Source organism: Chaetura pelagica, unplaced genomic scaffold (genome assembly GCF_000747805.2).
Source record: "Chaetura pelagica isolate M959 unplaced genomic scaffold, ChaPel_1.0 scaffold12, whole genome shotgun sequence".
NCBI classification, from domain to species: Eukaryota; Metazoa; Chordata; class Aves; order Apodiformes; family Apodidae; genus Chaetura; species Chaetura pelagica.
In genome coordinates, this window is record NW_009952801.1 from 96,146 (window position 1) to 109,774 (window position 13,629).

Consider the following 13,629-nt stretch of genomic DNA (forward strand, 5'->3'; position numbering starts at 1 on the left):
ACTGGAAGCAGCTTCGATTTACTCATTCAGCCTAATCTCACTTCCCACCAGAAATGACCGGTATGGGGAGAAGACTATTGACCACATTTGGCTCCCCTTACTCAGGCTGAATACTGTTTTATCCCACTGGTTTCCTTGTTCATCTTGACTGACCTGCCCAAGACATAGGTGAAGGCACACACAACACTGCTGTACAAGCAGAATGAGTGAGACTCGAACTCAGGGATAAGTTTACAGGCATAGCATGTAGGCATAACATGTTAGCTCTTCTGAAAGTCAGAGTTTTTTTGAATGAGTGGAATTCCATCTTGGTACTTTTAAATATAGTCCCACTCTCTCCTTCTCCAGCACATACAGATTATTAAAAAATAAATTGAAAAAAAAATTAAAACTGTTGTTTTTCATGCCTGTTTGTCTGTATTGTTTGTTACACACAAATCACATGGTTCTTGTTTAGGTGTGTTTGTGCAGTGAAGATCAGTAGTGCCATCAAGTGCCAAAGGACTTTTACCCATCCAGAGTGAAGGCAAATATTTGAATTCTTTATGGGAAATGCTGTGAGAGACATTTCTCTTTTACCTTCTCTGCACTCCCCTCCAAAAATGTAGATGAATTCTGAGCCAACGTAACAGTAAAATTAATTGGAAAAGACCATTACAACACTGCCATGCAGCAGTATCTAGTGACTGTAACTTCTCAGCTCAGCTCACAGCTTTGTGTGCATTTGTAGAGCCTGGTCACAAGGAGGAGTCTGCAGACTCCATTCCTCTTTTCTCATCTGCTTTAAAAACATGCACAGATCTTCCCTTGGAGCCTCTAACCTTTTAGACCATCACTTTAAAGCCAGTGAGAGTTGCTGTGTGGCCCCTCAGTGCCCTCAAGCTGCGCACGCAGCTTGATGCTCCCTGCACGGCCTGCCTGCACTTCACAGCCAGGTTCCTGCAGGGAAAATCCTCCTTGTCTGTCAAGAATATATATTGACGTTATGCTTTCTGTGAAAAATGTTGGAGTGGGAGTGAAGGCAATGGGAGAACGAGGTGAAAGACAGAACAGGCTTCAAAGTGTTGTTCTACAGTTGTACGTGTGTTTGATGCCTCCTACCATACAGCACCTAAGACATGTGTCAATGTGACCAAACCATCCCAGGCTCAAATATGGCTTTGCTTACTGCAGAGCACTCAGTGCATCTGTTTTTATCATTCATTTTAAGCTTTGCAGGCCTCCTGATGAGTAGGTTACAAAGACCAGCCATGGAAACTTGCTTTAGACTGTATATGCAGATTTATGAATAAAAAAATTGCACAGTCACATAAATGGTAATGTTTCTTATTTGTTTCTTATTTAAGAAAAATTTAAAAATACAAACTGTCCAGGAATAGAGGCTTTTTTCATATTTCTATATATACAAAATCAGAAAGAACAATATCTGGAAGGCTCCACAAGCTTGGATAAATGCGTGGAAACCAAGAAAGAGTCTTGTAACTAAATCTAGCTCTTACTCAGAAACAGGTACCCAAGCTAGTAAAAGAACCATTTAGTATGGCACAGGTTTATGGGTGTTTTTTCCTTTTCTTCTTATTATTTTGAGGACTAATTTTTTAATTCATTACCACAAATGGGTTAATAAGGGTGGCCAGGCAGCGTGTGCCTGTCCTCTGAAGGCAGTTCTTCATCCTCTGAAGACAGTCCTTCATCCTTCTAATTCATGTCCCTTTGTCAAGCACTCACTGTTTGCTCACTGTTGCCAGCAGGCAGATGAGCCTATTCTAAAATTACTGTTGTCATGTGAATCTTGAGTAACTGTTACAAACAACTATGGTAGAAGAAGCTAATTCAGTGCTCTTTTTCTGAAAGAAAAATATGTATTTTTTTTAGTATGAACATATTTTTTGAGCTCAACAGTACTGTTACAGTGCACAAAAAAGTCTTTCAGGCCCTGGTTCTGCAGCAGGAGGTGTGTGGGCAGACACCTTAGACTGCCTAGGGCATGGGGGTGTTTGGGGGGGGAAAGAGGAGTCAAGAGGCAATAATGTGAGTAGAGTCCATCAGGTGAGATCCTGGGCTCTTCAGTGTAGTCTGCTTTTCAGTCAGCAACACTTTTACATTTTTTACTTGCCTGGATATAATTTATTTTGGAAACCTCAGGTCAGAATCTCAAAATCCAGTGCCTTTGCTCTTCAGCACTGCAAATCAGCACTGTCAACAGAACAGCCAGTTTTATGGATCACACTTTTTTTTCTTCCTTTAATTTCAAGCTTTCCTGTAGATAGAGAAGCCATCTAGCATGAATAACCTATGATGTCATAAAGCAACAACTGCTTTGAGAAATAACTAAATCTGGAAGTAACCCCCAAATTACACACGCATCAAAGTAGCTCAGGCATTTAATTTTTTAATTAAGGTACATAGTATAGCAGTAAATCAACAAAACAGAGGGGTTTGAGAGGTCCCTCTTTCTTCTAAATAATTAGCATTGCCTGCCAGCTTAAATGCTTAATTTATTTCTGCTTTTTTTTCTGAGATGAGCTGACAATAGGCTCCCCAACATGCTCCCAAGAAAACACTCTCAAACTTCTGGCTAAAATGCAGACTCACTTGGCTATGGTTTTGCTTGGGCATTCTCTACACTACATTTCATCCCCTTAAAGTAACTGAGCCTTTTTTGTCATTGCAAACGAAACGGGAAGTTTCTGGTGCTCAAACATCAGTTCTCAAAACTGATCCTCTTCAATAACTAGATGTGATAAATGAATAATTGGATGGTGCACCAGTGTGAGAAAGGTCAGGGGAAAAGGAAATTACAGAAGCTCTTCTATATTTTATTAACCATCTGATAATAACTACTTTTTCAGCTTTGCCTTACTTTTAACATACCTCAGTCTGTACTTTGTGTTTTCCATGTACAGTCATTTGTAGCTTTAAAAACTACTTGAAAATAATGTTTGTTAGTTCTTGATAAAGATGGTTTCAGAGGTAAGATTTTGAAAATCATTGGGTCTTTACCAAAACATTTATTGCTTTCCCAAGGCACTGTCCCACATTTATGAAGCAGATCTGCAACAAACTTGTCAAGCCACAAACTATCACAGGAGAGTGAAATCTTCCTCATTCACGGAGCTGAGCCCAAGGAACAAATTGGAGTGGTCTGATTTATTTTGGTGGTTGTTTATTCTAAATTCATGGCATCACGACCAAAGCAATCCTTTCTCTCAGCTGTAAAACTATGCAGAAGTAATTGCTGTCCCACACTGAGAATGGAGAGAAAGCAGAGAGTTTCATATAAACAAGCCTCCTCAGAAACTCTGAACATCCTGACTAGGTGTTGATGGACTCAGACAGATCTGCCATTCAGAAGTAACATCTGAGAAATTCTGATGTAACATTTTCCAAGTATACTGCCAGAAACCTATGTTTAGCCAATGTATAGCTATAAATCTTGGAGACATTTGTTTTGTCCTGCAAAGGACTGTGGGGGTCCCTCTTGCCTGAGAAGAAAAAATGGAGCTAGCATTTTATTTGTGCTTTTGGGGTTTTTCTTTTGGTTTCATGTATCTTTCTGTCACACTGGGGTGATTAAAGCCTGATAGTGATCCTGTAGTCAAATGTCTGTGCAAACAGGGAGGTGAGAAAGGTGAAGTCAGACCTGGACAGACAAATAGACCTGACTTAACACAACAATCTCTTCTAATGCATTAATTGGTCACACAGCAATGTGAGCCAGGAAAGGGACAACTCCCAACTTGCCTCCGGCCACTTCTGCACCGCCAACTCTCCACAGGGACAACTGCACACTGACAGGCAAAGATGTGAGCCATCTTAGCGGCCAGCAAACCTGCCCATCAGCATTAGGACTGTGTGGCATGACTATCCCATGTAAAACTCCATCACTTTTCCAGCCTAAGAGATATTGCTTAATCATCTTACACATTCTAAAGCAAATTTTAAACTGACCTTTTTCTACAGATTGCAGCTGTTAGAAGACCAAAATAGACTGAAATCACTGAAGGATGGATAAGGCAAGCTCCAGGACTGACTTCTTCCAATCTTGGTGATGAGAGAAGTGCTGAACGCTGAGGGAACTTGGTGCTTGAACTATAATGCTCAGCTGAAAAAAATGGTGGAGAGCTATTGAGGAACGCGAGATGCTCAACGACCTACAATCCTTATTCAGGGGAGGATGGATGGTATCATTTATCCTGTGGATCCACAGCTATCTTCAGAAGACTTAAACTCTAAGAACATCCTTCCACAGTTACCCTTCCCTGCTAGGAAACAGTCCAAAGGCAGAGCTCTTCTCCACAGCTTGGGCATTGATCTGCAGATTGGTGGGACAGCTGACAAGATTTGGAGAGGGATGCGACAGCCCCAACACTGGGAAGTTACTTTCAAGCAGGAGCAGCAACAGGGACACTACAGGACCTGACTGGAGTATCAAACAGGCTGTTATGTATTTTGACTGATCAAAATTCTGTCAAAATTGATTTTGATGAGAAATCCTATTTTCAGCAGAACACTGTTTTTTGTAAGTACTCCCTGTGTTCTTCAGTCAGCTTTGATTTCTTTATTCCTCTAAAATGAAACTTAAATGTTTCCATTTTCAGCCGAAAACAGACTTAGAATCTAACTTTCTGGGTTTTGGTTTTGTTTTGTTCTTGTTTGTTTGTTTGTTTTTGTTTGTTTGTTTTACTGAAAAATGAGATTTCCCCGAGGGGGTGGGGAAAAGACTTGTATTCTACCTTATACAAGAAAAAAAAAAGGAATTTCTTTGCTTTTCAGTGTGTATATAAGCAAAATTAAAATTAGTGCACTGTATTACTACTAAAGATTTAGATCACTTTTCTTGGTAATATACTTTATATTTTCCCTTAACCTTTAGACTACTGGATTATGCTGTGTCTTTTCTTTTCAGATTGTTATTTAGTAACTGGATAAAATGACTGCAGTTTTCTGTCCTTAACTTCTCCATATATAGAAAATAAAGCCATTGGATTCTGGTCAGCTTTCTCTCACTGTTTAAATATACATTATTTTTACATTTGTGGCTTTTTTAACTATCAGAAGATCCAGGAAGCTTGAAGCCTTTAATCCACAAAGCAAGAGTGTATTTCCATTAACAGGAAGGTTGTAGAGATGCTGCTGACCAAGCACTTGCCTGCATGTTACCAAGGCTTAGAGCATTCTGGGACTTCTGCAGCAGTTTTTATCTTCAGCAACAGAATTATGGGGAGATCAGTCAAGATCAGGTCTTCAATACTTCAGAAGCATTTCACCCAGTTTTCCATACTTCCTGTTTTTTTCTTACTTCTCACCCCTTCCCACTTAATCACTGCACCATGATGCATCCTTTGATAGCTCTGCTTTCCCACTCAGACCTCCTAATGCCTCCATAAACTTGTATCTTGTTCTCTAACCATGGAGGGCTCTGGGCAGCAGCAAGCCCTTAATTACACAGCCAAGGGAGAAACATGGTAGGAGCTCCCATTTTTCCGCAGAAGAAATTGGGCAGAAATACAGCATCTAACCACAACGGGGATGATACGTTGCTCCTACACAGTTGACCTGTGGAATATGTGTGCAAACCTGATTCAGAGAAAAGGACAAACTAGATTACTTTTTCCAGTCCTAGATGCAATCCTAGGATCCTCCTCTAGCACACCCCAACTAAGCGTTTTCCAGCTCCCCCATCCCAAAAGTATAAAATCCCCACTGTCTGTGCTAGCAGCTTTGGTTTACATAAGATGTCTCTCTGATCTCAACCTGGGATTGCATTTGGGAGAAAAGCCAGCAGAAACAGTCCTTTCTAACTGAAAAGACTTATCATCTCTGGCTTCCTATCTGTGGGCTGCAAAGCAGCATGATACTCTCTGCTACGTGTTTTATATTTTGTAATAATAGTGAAAGCAGGAGTCAGCAAACCCCACATTGCCTCTGATACAGCATTCTGGAGAAGAATAAAAAAAAGAAATAAAAATCCAGCATATTAATTAAAAATGCTGCAAATGTAGCACAAACTAAATATACTGACAAACAGCCCATTGACGGAAAGAAAGGTTCTGCTGGAACTGCCCAGAATGAACACCAAGTGAGACCCTGGGAATTAACTTTCCCTCTCTGGCACAGCAAGGACAGATTATGTACTTTGTCCAGGCTTTCCTCCCAGTGCAATTCATACCAGCTTCAGCCCTGGGAGGAATCCTGATCTGGTCCCACCAAGGAAACACTTTCTCTGGAAGCTGGTAATATAAATTCTCTCCAGCCTTGAGGCCTTCCATGTCATTGAAACTCTGCTCTGCGAGCTGGGCTGGATGACTGTCATTGGTGGTTATCTCTTCTCCAGGAAGGAAGAAGACATATAGCATCCAATTTCACATCTCTACATTGACTTACAACTGAGTGCAAGACCAAGTAGTAATGATTCAGAATGTTGCTTATTCTTGGCATAATACATGGCTGGAAATATAGTGTAATTCCATACAAAGAGATGGTTTGTTGCATTTTCATATAGTTATATAAAAACTTATGAAGAAACCTTCTTTTGTTATATACATGTGACCTATGATTCTTTCCAGTGAATGGCATAATTTAAAGTTGTATCATGATTTGAATTTTTAAAATTTCTACCATCAAATCATAGTACTAATAGCTGTAGAGATTCTTTGCATCTCCCATAAATTTTATGCCTTTTTTTTTTTTGTTATAAGGCATATCTCTCCCTCTCTTGTTTATTTGAACCAAATACAACTGTGCGATTGATTTTATCTTCATTGCACTGATTTTCTCATAATTCTCTTCAAGTCTTCACTTCCCCTTCATAGGATTAACAAAGCAACACCTATGTTGCCAAAAACTGGGTATTTTTTGAGTTGTGCTGTAACTGTACTAACCCTTCCAGAAAGATATAAACCAACAGCACTGTTAATGTATTGTCCTAAGTCTCCAAAATGAGATAGATGCGATTCCATATTTTCTACACTATATTTTGCATTCCAATCACAGTTTGCACCAGGTTTTCCTGATGCTTCCATTTCAGCTCAGGCCCCATCTTAAAAATACAAGAAAATAATACAGGCATTGTAACAATCTTAACATTTTTTCTTCTCCAGTAATGACAAAATGGAAACAGCTGATGCATAGAAGATACATTTTTCCAGAACATGTATTTCATACATATCCCCACTAAAAAGAATGTGATGATGAACAGATAACCAGCATCAGGATACCATTGACTACAATCAGTGAGAAAATGAGAGGTTTTTTCTCTGTTTTTTCCCTTTTTTCCAAATAGCAATCTGTCTGCCTTCATTCTCTTGGAATTCTTTTTTAAACCTCTAAATCATGAAAATGAACTGTCATTCTTTCCCATTTCTAATAATTCAGTGGCAACATTATCAGCACCTGGGATTTTGTTGTTCCTGATTGCCTCTGAAATAACTTCAAAATTTAATGCTTCCACAAATAGCTCATGTGTTTATTTTATTCACTATTAACCATCTCCCTGTAGTAGACACATAAAGTGCTCCTCCTTGCTCTTCTGTAATTGAGTTTTTTATAATGAAAATGTTTCCTTATTTGTTCTTTATCAGACACAGATGTGGTTAATATCCTCTCTTCCATGCATCAATACCCTTATAAAAATGTGTTTATTTTGCTAATCTTGATATCCTGTTTCATCTTTTGCCCCAAGCCATGGAAGTATTGCCTTTCTCCTCATTCTGCTGACCTCAAGATTTTGTGTCTGGTTTTAGAGTGTTTCTCATCCAGAGTTCAATTCTGATTCTGAAGGCTACAGTCTTGCTATATGTCAATCTCAGTTGCTTTTCTGCAACCTTTATCAAACCATTCCTTTTCTGATATTTTTTTATGTATTTCTACAATGTTCTAATGTTTCCTTCACCGCCTCCCTGCAGGTGTCCCACCTGAAATCAGTTTTCTCATAAACATCTCAAAATCCTTTGAAGACTCTGAGCACTTTGAACTACTGACCAATATTCCTGTCCATAGTCAGGATTCCATGAAGATTCTCTATTGTGTTTGTGTTTCATCTGCTTTATTTCATTTTGCTCAGTTCTTGGCAGTAACAAATCATTTTCCCACAATACAGAGTTCACCTGCAGCCAGCTCCCTTTCACTTTCCACTGTCCTGGGTGTCACTTCTCCATCTCAAATAAACTAGTGCATTGTGCAATCTGATTGATACCAAACTAGTTTGAGGTACTCACAAATGCTGTTGAATGTTCTCGTGAGTAAATAACGTGACCTTCACAACCACATCTTCGAATTGGGCAAGTAACATGTGAGTGCTATTAATCCAGGAAAACACTGGCAACTGAAATAATCTTGTCTTTAGTTCTTCAGAGAACTTACCTTCTATTTTAAAATCAGTGAGCTTCATCAGAATGAGACATCTTTTCCTGGTACCTTCCTTTAAGACAGGAGTGCAGAGAGGTCTGCAAACACAACCCAGTTGCTGATGACAACATAGTACCGCCAGTAATCCAGGTCTTGTTTCATGCTCTGCAATTAGTCCTCCATTCCAAAATAGTGCCAAGCTCCCAACTTCAAGAGATTTGTTTCCTAGTCCTCTTGGTTATTTAATGACTGTGATAATCAAACATTTAAGAGGTTTCCAGTTTATATAAAGTCAACATGCTAGGTGTTCCCATCCACCCACTTGCACAGAGTGGGGCTTCAGTGGAAGCCTTCCAGGGAAGAGTAGTTCAGTGGACTATGGCAGAGGGGAGTCAGTGATCTCTGCACCTATGAGCATGTGGCCTTGGTCCACTGATGAGAAAAATCTATTATAAACAAATATTGGGAAAATATTTTTTCTGATTCAAATTGAGAAACACAATGCCAAATATTCTTTCTCTTTTTTCTATAACCATACAAAAAGTTTTATTGCTAGTGGTGGGATACAAAAATAATTTTCAAGAATAAGAACAAAAGGGAAGTAAGGACAGTATTTTCATGGATATTTGTAACTAATGATCTAATTTTGTGTTTAATTTTCCAGATAGGAGATTTTAGGATCCTAAGTTTGTAAATGTATTAAACAAAATGCAGTCTGTATCTTTCTAATTACTTAAAATATCTCAAAACTAAGCAATGAGCATTGTTTGGTTGTTTCAGTCCATTTTCTAAATTAACCAAAATGAAATGTTCTGATGAATGTTTGTGCATTTCAGGCAGTAAGCAGAAAAAGGTATTTACTCTTACAGTAACTTGGATAAAATCCAGAATGGCATGTTTCCAGCTCACTGGAACAACACTCAGAAAGTCCAGCTGATTTTGATAAACACTGGTATCTTAATGTTTATTTTCCATAAACCCTCATCTGTAGCCCTTTCTGTGATGGAGTTATCTCAATGAACAAGAAATTTCTTTTGGTGCATACGAATTAAAGCATCTTGGTTTTTATTTTTATTTTCTAACAACTACTTTCCCAACTTGTTAAGCCTAAAGGTAAAGCTATGTATGAAACTTCAGGCTACAGCACTGCATGCCAACAAAGCCATCTCATCAGGAAGTTGTCATTAGGCGACATTAAATTCAAGCTTAGCCCAGGCTTTCTACTGGCAGGCACAAACCCTCCATTTCCTTCCTCCCCTCGTTCCCCCTTCAGCTTTTACCTGTCTTTTCGATTTAGGCTGTGATTTTATTGCTACAGGAACCATTCTTCATTCCCTCTTTTCCTATTGCCAAGGCAAAAGATTCCCAGTCCCAGGAGAGGTCTCTAGGTGCTGCTATAACACCAAAAATAACAAAAGCTGCTATAACTGTTTTTCCAGATATTAAATCAGTACCAGGACTCCCTGGTGTCTGTGGCTCCTCTGAAAGAGATGGACAGAAATGTCATGGTTTTGGTTGATTGTGGTTCTGACACTGCAGGGCTGGTGTCTAACTCATGTCATACCCCACCAGCATGACCAGCTCCCTACAGCCAGTGTTTTAGGTCATTAATGACTAAGCAGAAGCATGACACATATATGCCCCTTGTAGCTTAGTGGGTCAGAAATTTTGCCAAAAATGTGGCCTCTCCTTGCTCATATTCCTGTGTCACTGAAACTGGCAGGTTCCCTTGAACTTATTATCTGAGGGGGAAAAATGGGTTCTTTCCATTAGCTTGCCGTGAGTATGTGTCCTCTGCAGTGTCAACCAGAATGCTGAGTGTTGACCTTGTAACACCAGAGTAAGATACACAAACCAGCCATTACATCCTAATGAGATGACGTAGCCCTTATCTCTCCAATACTGATTCTTATGCACTTTCAACATTGACATTGGAAAACTGTTAAAATAGCTTAGCACTGGTGCAAGGTATTTCTTTCTATGACTTCATGGTTTAAGCAACTGCAAGTATTATATAGCATCCCTACCAGCTTTTTATTTTTTAATGCTACACATATTGTGAGACTGGAGAGAAACAACAGATATCCAAATAAAATGAGAAAGAGATGAGTGTGACCCTAACTGAACAGGAAAAAGCAGATATTTGGTTGCCGATGATGCATTTTCTTCTCTCTACCTTATACTGTAGTTGAAACATCTCATCTGCCATTGTAGAAGTACTTTGAGACTGATAGGGAAAAATAGAATATATGTATTATTAGTAGCATAGTTGTGCTTTAGTTGTTATTATTATTGTTAGTGACAGTAAAAAAAAGCTTTATTTTTTTTCTTATGTTGCTATGTGCTGATGCTGTCCCCTGGTAGACTTATTAGGATATTGCTAAAGTGCAACCTTCTGAGCCCAATCAGGATGGCCATCTAGTCCATCCAAATGGCATTTTACAAAATTGTATCAAAGGGCACCTGGTTCTTTGTACTGTTAGTGTAAGGAAACGTTTGGGAAAAAAATAACCACAATACCTCAAAGTGATCATGGCTGACACATTCACATCATAACAGCTGGTCGGAATTCCACTCATATAACACAGATGTTCTAGCTTATGTCATTAAAACTAAAGCAGATAATGGAGACTGTTAGTTCAAAGAGAAAATATAATTACTGTCATGCAAGAAATGGGCAGTTTAAATAAATGAGAATTAGAGGTCTTTATTACTTCTTGCTTCAAGCTTCTGGGAGCTTGTTGGAGAGACCATGGAGGTGTTCAGATGCTTCTGAGAGCAATTAAATTATAATAATATCTCTGAGGTCAAAACTCGTAAGAATTTTTATTAGTAGATGGAATATGAAACCTAAAGAAGCCAACATGCTTTAAAACAAACAAAGAAACCAACCAAACAAAATCAAAACCAAAGCAAAAACCCCAAACAAACAAATGACCAAAATTTAAAATAAGAAAAGGAGAAAAACATCCAAAAAAACAAGCGACAGGTAAGGATGTCAGCATTTTTCTTCTAACCAGCTTTGTTCTACTATGAAAAACTGGTGATAAAGCAGCCAGAAAACTATTTTTACAGTCTGCTACTCAGGGCAATTTTAGGCATTAAAGAGGCATTACAAGTCCAAGTAGAAAAACTGAGAAGATTTAAGGGAAATTTTGAGCTAGATTGCAATTCTGGTATTATCCTTTCCCTTTTATTATTGAGGATGCTTAGGAACAAGAAAATTGACCTACTGGAACAATTTAGTGTTCAATGTATGTTTTTGCAGAGATTTAGCTCCTTTCTGAGGGGAAGCACAAGAACCCTCATTCAATAATTACCAAATCATCTGCTCACAGATTTTTTTTTCCCAGCTCCTCCACTCTCTCCTACGTTTGACTGCTCAGACATACAGCATGAATTGTGCAGCTTTTCCAAAGTTTCCAAAGTTCAATGCCACCAAAAAGAACATCCAGTGGCTTCTAGATTTTCAGTTCAAATTTGAATTATATTTAGGCCTTGTGTTTGCTAATACCTTGTAACAATGAGTATTAGTGGTTTAAAAAGCATTAAGCCCACTTCCATATGTGTGAATCTTACATAATCTGTCTTGCTTGAATGGTTCCATGCTTGGGTGTTGGGCAAGGCAGGAGACAACCAGTCCTTTGCCCTCCCTGAGCTGCTGCCAGATATGGAAGTGCAGGAGATGGGACATAGTAGCTTTGCCTGTGTGGCCCAAGCTCTGGCTGCCCCAAAGGCTTGGTTGCCCATGGGTAGGTGTCATTCTCTGCTTGACTTCGGCCATGCACTATCACCAGAAGCACCAATGAGGTACAGAGTGGCAACCTGGTGCCCAGGAGAAGAACAGGGTGGGCCAACGCTGCCTCTTCCAACACACCTTTGGATTTACCAAAACTCCGGCTCTCATCCATGAAGAGTGACTCCAGCTTAGAGCTGGCAGCACCTGTGTGCTCAATGTGAACCTGGCTAGCCTGATGGCCAATGAACACTTACATCTCCTGACTTGGAAGCTGCTTTGTTTCTCTGACCTCTTTCATTTCCTTGTTTTTTGCATGGCAGTTCACAGAATCACAGAATCTTAGGGAGTTTAGGCAGTTTGTCAGTTCTTGCTGTTTCTTTGGCTTTCAATGAGGTTACAGTCCAGCAAGTGTGAAATCCTCATCAGTTGCAAGGAAGTTTTCAAGCAGAGAAGCAAAGGGCTTTGGAAAGAAGGCAGGAGATAAATGCAAGTGGTGTTAGTGTGATAAACAGTTATTTTGGGCTTAATAACAATTGATTAATTTTATATTCCTTGTGACTGAAGATGACTCACTACTGTTTCTCATTTTTAATTAATAGAAGAAAACATAATCATAATATTTATTCTTTCCATTAGTAGTTCTGATTATAAGCAGCTACAAGAAGAAAAGGCAACAAATCAAACCTGTTTAATCCCATCCTTAAATCAGAAAATCACGTTGATCTAGACTCCACAAGTGGCCTTTCCTCCCACCTGTCACCCCACGGTAGGACATCAGCTGCTGGTGTTCACTCATTGACATTGGAGAAGTTGCCCGAAAGCTGATAGAAGTCTCTTTCTTCACTGATCCCAAAAGGCTTCAGTCAGCCCCAAAACTGGCTATTCATTACAGTGTTCTGATAAGGGACAAGCTCAAAAGAACTGTGCACTTAAGGCAACTGGTACAGCACCAGTAAGAAACCCCTTTATAACCATTAAGAGTAGTCAGAACTGCTGCAGAACATTTTCCTCTCTTGCTTGGTGACCAACAGGACCTGCCATGCTCACAAAGGTGATTTTGCATTCATGTCTACATTTCTGAAAGCTGTAGCAGTCAGCTCTGTGATCAACTGACATTTTGGAAGGAGAGATTCAGAGAAGGTGTTGCCCTGAGGTCTGTGCCATGCTCAGAGCTGTCTTCGAACTCTCACTTTGGCTCTTAAATCCATTCACAAAACAAGTGCACAGCATAACTAGTGACTCAGCTTTGGCACAGGCACAAGAGTTAATCAGGATGAACAACAGAGATATCCTCCTGGTGAGTCAGGTAACCTCAGCCCCTCACTTGTTCATGGTAGGGGAGCCCATTTATTTGGATTTGTTACCTAACTGTTTTCATTATTATTAGAACAGAAGGCTTTAAACACAGACTCTGTCTATTTAACTCTTTCTGTCCTGTGCTCTGCATCTTTCAGCATCATGCACCTGTGAGGACACATTCACAGTGCTGCACTTCTGTGCCCTTCATAAAGCTGCTGGTACAGGACTGGGAATCTTGTCCT